The 6,134-nt window shown below is 39.0% G+C and overlaps 1 protein-coding gene across 1 annotated transcript in view; it reads right to left on the reverse strand.

The window, feature by feature from the left end:
• LOC105556705 overlaps positions 1-770 on the reverse strand; it is a 5,399-nt gene extending 4,629 nt beyond the window's left edge. The window contains exon 1 of the mRNA XM_012003796.1: positions 295-770. The gene's annotated coding sequence lies outside the window, so the exon portion shown is untranslated. The remainder of the gene's footprint in view (positions 1-294) is intronic.
• Positions 771-6,134: the final 5,364 nt, after the last annotated feature.

A 6,134-nucleotide genomic window follows, 5' to 3' on the forward strand; every position in this document is an offset into this window, starting at 1 on the left:
CTTTACCTCTACGGCGTTCACCGATGGGCCACTGGCCACTATTAGCGTTTTTTTTATTCTCTCCTCTTTCTTGAGTAACCGAGTGCGGATTGTGTATTTTGTAAGAGAACGTTAATGAAATTCATATATAAAGATTAATCTCTTATATACATATAATGCTTGGTTAGGTTAGGTTAGGTTAGGATACGTTCTAATATGCGCCAATTGCGGAAATATATAATAATATTACCAAAAATAATAATATCTGTTACGGAATATGATTACGTATAAATTTTCTATGTTAATAGTGTATACCTTAACCTCTACGGCGTGTATCGACGTGCCACCACGTGCCACTAGCCAGCCATTTTTAGCGTTAGACGCTGAAATCTGCACATTTAGACATCTGCGCAAAGGTGCTGCGCGCGCGTTTGACGCTTGACGCACGACGCTCCCATGTAATAGCACCTTTACGCGAACTCTGGTCCGACGAGCTAGTCCGGTTCGCTCGAACAACCTAACGGAGAGTCGTTTCAAATATTATGATCTTATTCAAGGGAAAAAAGCTACCGGACAGCCTCGGCATTTTCAATAGTATGGCCCGAATCAGAGTGAGTCCATACGTGGAGACGGTAAGACAGTGCTACCAGTGTTACAAGTCACTTTAAGAGTAGCTGTAAGTTGAAGGAGAAGTGTATAATCTGCGGCCAGGATGAGCACGGGGAATGCCCATTATTGGAGAAATGCGTAAACTGTGGAGATAACCACAAATCTACATATAAAGGTTGCTCGGAATATAAAAGGAATAAAGACCTAATAACAATAATGGCCTATAACAATTGCTCACACTACGAAGCGGAGAAATTAGTACATGGAAAAGTGAACATATATACAACGCATTACGAGGGATACAGAAATGTGGAAAATTGGCCTACGATGCAGGACACATACGCTACAGTAACAAAAAGAGACAATACAGCGGGTAAACAAGAGGAAGATAGGAAAAAAACAGAAATCAGACCGAAGGAGATAAAACAGGGGGAAGCAGAAAGAAATATGAGACCAGGAATGACAGTGTTGAAGAGAAGTACGGCGCCAGCTACGAAGGGAAGAGAGAGAGAGGAAGAAAGTCACTATTACAAGATGTTCAACACAAGAGAGGAAGAGATCACGAAGGATAAATGGGGAATAATGAACAAAGTAAGAAGAGAGGATACTACAGAAGAAGAAGAGGCAAGTGAACGGTCACGGAAAACGGATAGGGATACAATGGAAAGACGGATAGAAAAGGAGAAAATGGATAGAGAAGAAAGTATACACAAGAGGGAAAGAATGGTACAGAGAGCAGACAAAACAAAATGGATGACGAATAACGTAAGGAGGTTGAGATATATGACTGAGTATACACAGAGAGACATAAAAAAAATATACAGACCTATAAACATTAGCAACAACAAAATGATAAATATAGTCATATGGAACGCAAGAGGCATGGGTAACAAGAAGGAAGAAATAGCGAAGAGAGTCAGGGAATACGATATATTTGCCATTACAGAGAGCAAAGTTACTGAAGATAAAAAGATAGAATACAGCGGATATAACACGATGAAGGTCAACAGCGACGGATTAAGCAGCGGTATACTCATATATATAAAAAACACGATCAAATACAAGGAGCTACAAGGATGGAAGGACATCAATAAGAACTTCGATATAGTGGGTATAAGTACTACCAACTTAAAGAATAACTTTGACGTAGTCGTCGTCTATAGAAGACCGATAGGAATGAATAAGAAGAAAGAATGGGAAAATTTAATGAAATATAAGAAGGAGCAGAAAAACGTAATCATGATGGGGGACTTCAATGCACATCACACAGCTTGGAATTGCAGGAATACAGATGCAAATGGATCAATGCTCTACATGGTGATGTACAATGATATGTGTCAATAAAGACACATCATCTAGGCTCAACCATTTGAATGAGCAAACATCAAACATAAATCTAATATTCGCGAACCCGGAAATGTGCGATGTACTGGATTACAATCAGGAGGAAGATACATGGGATTCAGACCATCATCCAATAAATATAAGAATTCAAACGGAGAAAAGCAGCTATAGCAAGAAGAGTAACAGACAGAGTAGTAAAAGAACGGATTGGAACACGTACAAGGAGAAGATGAAAGAATTTATGAAAGAAGAGAGTGAAAATATAGGATATGAATCATTGACGAACAAAATGAAGAGAGCTGTAAATTTAGCATCTGGAAGAAAAGAAGATCAAGAGAAAAAGGTGAACAAGGCTAAGCACAACCCAGTAAGGTGGTGGAACGATGAGTGTAACAAAGCTATAGATCAGAGGAAGGCTGCATTGAAAATGTATAGGAAAGAACAAAGTGAAGAAGCATACGTGGAATACAAGAGATGTCGGGCAGTAGCAAGGAGGACAATAAAAAACAGGAAGAGGGAAGGTTTCCAAGAGTTTTGCAACTCTATAAACATATGGACCAGCATGAAATATGTATGGAACACGATGAGGACTCTGAAGAATAGATTTGCAAAAGTAGACTGGAACAAGTGGCACACGAAAGATAGAAAGGAGACGATCAGAAAGGAAATAGAAAAATTAGCACCATCGACAGTTTATAAGAAGATAGAGGTGATAGACACGAAGAGAGAAAAAAAAGATTTACTGGATGATGATCTGAAGTGGTAGGAACTAACAAGGGCATTTAACATGGTCAAAAGGAACTCAGCACCAGGAAAAGATGGTATAGAATATAAAATGATAAAGGAATTGCCACAGAGTGCCAAAGAAGCACTATTAAATATACACAACCATATATGGAGGACAACAGAATTACCAAAAGCTTGGAAAGAATATCAAGTATGCTTCATAGATAAACCGGGAGGAGAAAAAGTAAGGCCAATAGCACTGTCCTCAAGTGTGGCCAAGATATATGAAAGAATAATAAATGAGAGACTTGTATGGTGGGCGGAACATCACGACATCATAGATTCGACGCAAAACGGCTTCAGGAGAGGACGATCGTGCCACAATAACCTGGTGAAACTATTGGCAGATGTAAGGAGCACTATGTACAGAGGAGGGTACACTATGGCTGCTTTCTTGGACGTGGCTTCGGCATACGATAATGTAGTCCCAGAGATCCTCGTAGAGAAGCTTGAGAAGAGAGGATGCCCAAATAGAATCACAAAGTTTATCGCGGAATGGCTTGCTGAAAGAGAAACAGAGTTCTTAGTATCGGAAGAGGAAACAGTAACAAAATCTATCAGAAAAGGACTACCGCAAGGTGCAGTACTAAGTCCCGTATTGTATGACATATATACTAACGAAGTCACTACGGACTTACCAGATGAAGTGAGAATCCTGCAGTTCGCTGACGATATAGCGGTATACACAGCTGGACCTGTCCGGAACGAACACAAGGACAAAATGAAAGAGGCCATATGCATAATAGATAATAATGTAGGAGAATTAGGACTTAACATGCAACATGAGAAAACCAAGCTAATCGAATTCAGGATATACGGACTCAAATATGAATATCACAATAGGCAGGACCACAATAGAAAACTTACCGGAAACCAAGTTCTTGGGTGTTAACTTCGATAATAAGACGAGTATGGAAAGACATGTAGTAACAATGCGAGGCAGAATGGAAAAGGCAAACGATGTTATCAAGTATGTTTGCTCGGTCACCAGAGGCCCGGAAATAAATACCGCTCTTACCTTGTACAAAAGCATGGTCAGAGCAGTGGCGGATTATGGCCTGTACGTATATTACCCTAGGACACATAATTACAGCTTAAAAATAGAAAGAGGTCAATACCTTGGTATTAGAGCTGCAATGGGGTACAGGAACAGTACACCTACTAATGTAATGATTGCTGAGGCACGGGTACCGATGTTGAAACATAGAGCCATAAGACTCGCGGAGAACTTCTGCATTAAACTGCTGAAATATGGAAGGAAGGAAGAACAGGAGAGCTTAGATAGGTTAATGGAGTCGGAGCAGGAAAGAAGAAGGAAAAACCCGGGATTTACGCATAGCGTTCTTACTAAGGCATGGAGCGAGGTAAGAAGAATTGGAGAAAAACTGATAAGAGAGAGAAAATATGAAATATGGAAGGAGGAATATGAGGATTTAACAAATATGATACAGACAGATACAGAAATAGAGAAAGAGTACGGAGGAGAGAAAAATAATAAACAAGAAATCACGATGGATATAAATAATATGAAATACCAGGAACGAGACTATAACCTGATCAAAAGATGTATGGATGAACTGGACATGAAGGAAAGACCGCTTGTCATATACTCGGACGGCTCAAGAACGGAAGAGGGAGCATCAACGGGATCCAGCTTCGTGTGTGACGAATGGGACGAGGCATACAAGGCGTCGCTCCCTAAGGAATGCTCATCGTTTACGGCGGAGGCATTTGCAATCCACATGGCGACGTTAAAGATACTTGAAGCAGCAAAGAAAGGACTGCAAACAAAAAAGGAAGTATTGATACTATCAGATAGCAAGGCGGCAATCAAGGCACTAGAAAATAACAAACTCACAGTATACAAAAATAGATATATGTTGACGGCAAGAAGGAATATCAACAAGCTGTGGAAAGAATACAAGATTGGTACGTACCTGGTATGGATTCCGGCACACAGAGGACTGACGGGGAACGAGATGGCGGATATACTTGCAAAAGAGGCGACGGACGAAGAACCGAGTGAATTGGAGGTCCCTTTTACGGATCTATACATGGAAAATAAGGCAAGAGAATGGAAAAGCACATGTGAAGTGATAGAAGGAGAGGCAAGGCACAAAGGAAAGTACTGCTTTAAATACTTTCACAAAAAGGAAAGAACGAATAGATGGTACAAGGGACATAACACGGAAAGGTACTACGGGACTTTAATGAACAGACTGAGAGCCAACCACTACAACCTGAAATGCTCACTTGCGAGAAAGGGATATATCGACACGGAGCAGTGGGAACGGAGACTGCGGAGGGGGAACGGAGAACCTTGATCACGTGGTATGGGCATGCACGCAATACAAACCAAAGGGAATGGCTGGCACAAGAAAACTGGATAGCAGAAAACTCAGAAACGCGGATTCATTTTAAAAAAACCGTCAGCCGGCATTAACGCTCAGCTGACCGTCCCGCGTAAGCCGCCGGGTGCCGCGGCGGTGCGCCGCTCCTGTCTGCCTCTTGTACTCGGCCAGTTATTCGCTGACTATTTCTTTTAATAATTCAAAAACTAAGCTTCGGAGAACATTTTGGTAAGAGAAAATCGTCTTAGAATTTAATCAGGAATACGACATTTCAGGGACACTATACCTATTTTGAATCACCCTGTATATTAGAATGAACTGTAATTGAAATGAAACTGTTCATTATAATATATATAATCGTAGCAATTTTTCAAATTACATTACCTTCAAGAATGTAAAGCTCGTATTACATATAAAAAGTATATAAATGTAATATATTATGCAATATAAATATTGCAGAATTGTAATTGTGAAAAATATGTAGGTATTTCAGATTAATCATTCCACTCCTTGCCATTAATATAGAAATAAATTATATTGAAGCAGTTAGTATGGAATATATTCGACTGATAAAATTACTTACACATTTCGATAACACCTCATTATTATAAATGAAGGCAGGCGATGTTACTTAAAAAAAGTTTGTCATAGGAATTAAAGAATATTTTTATTTTTATATTTGGCATATTTCTATTCTTTCCATATTTCTATATAATATTTATGTATATATAAAATTTATATTATGGTCTTGGTTATGTATCTGAAAAAGAAAAAAGAACAATTAGACAAAATAAAATTATACATTTTAAAAAAGGTACAAACAAAAGGTTGCTTTATATTATTATTACTCTGAACTGGAACGGCATGCTTTTCAATCTTTTTCTTTTTTACGTCCGATGGGCTCTGTGAACTCACTGAAACTGTTGTTGTTGCTTTCTTTCTAAAATAGAGAACATAAAAAGTTTTATCAATTACATCATATTAGAAATAAATGACTACACCATTTCTGGCAATGCAATTATAAAATAATAGCTTTTTTAGGGCTTTCAGGCTTTCGCGGCTGTT

This window comes from Vollenhovia emeryi, unplaced genomic scaffold (genome assembly GCF_000949405.1).
Source record: "Vollenhovia emeryi isolate VEMERY1.0 unplaced genomic scaffold, V.emery_V1.0 DF939832.1, whole genome shotgun sequence".
Lineage (NCBI taxonomy): Eukaryota > Metazoa > Arthropoda > Insecta > Hymenoptera > Formicidae > Vollenhovia > Vollenhovia emeryi.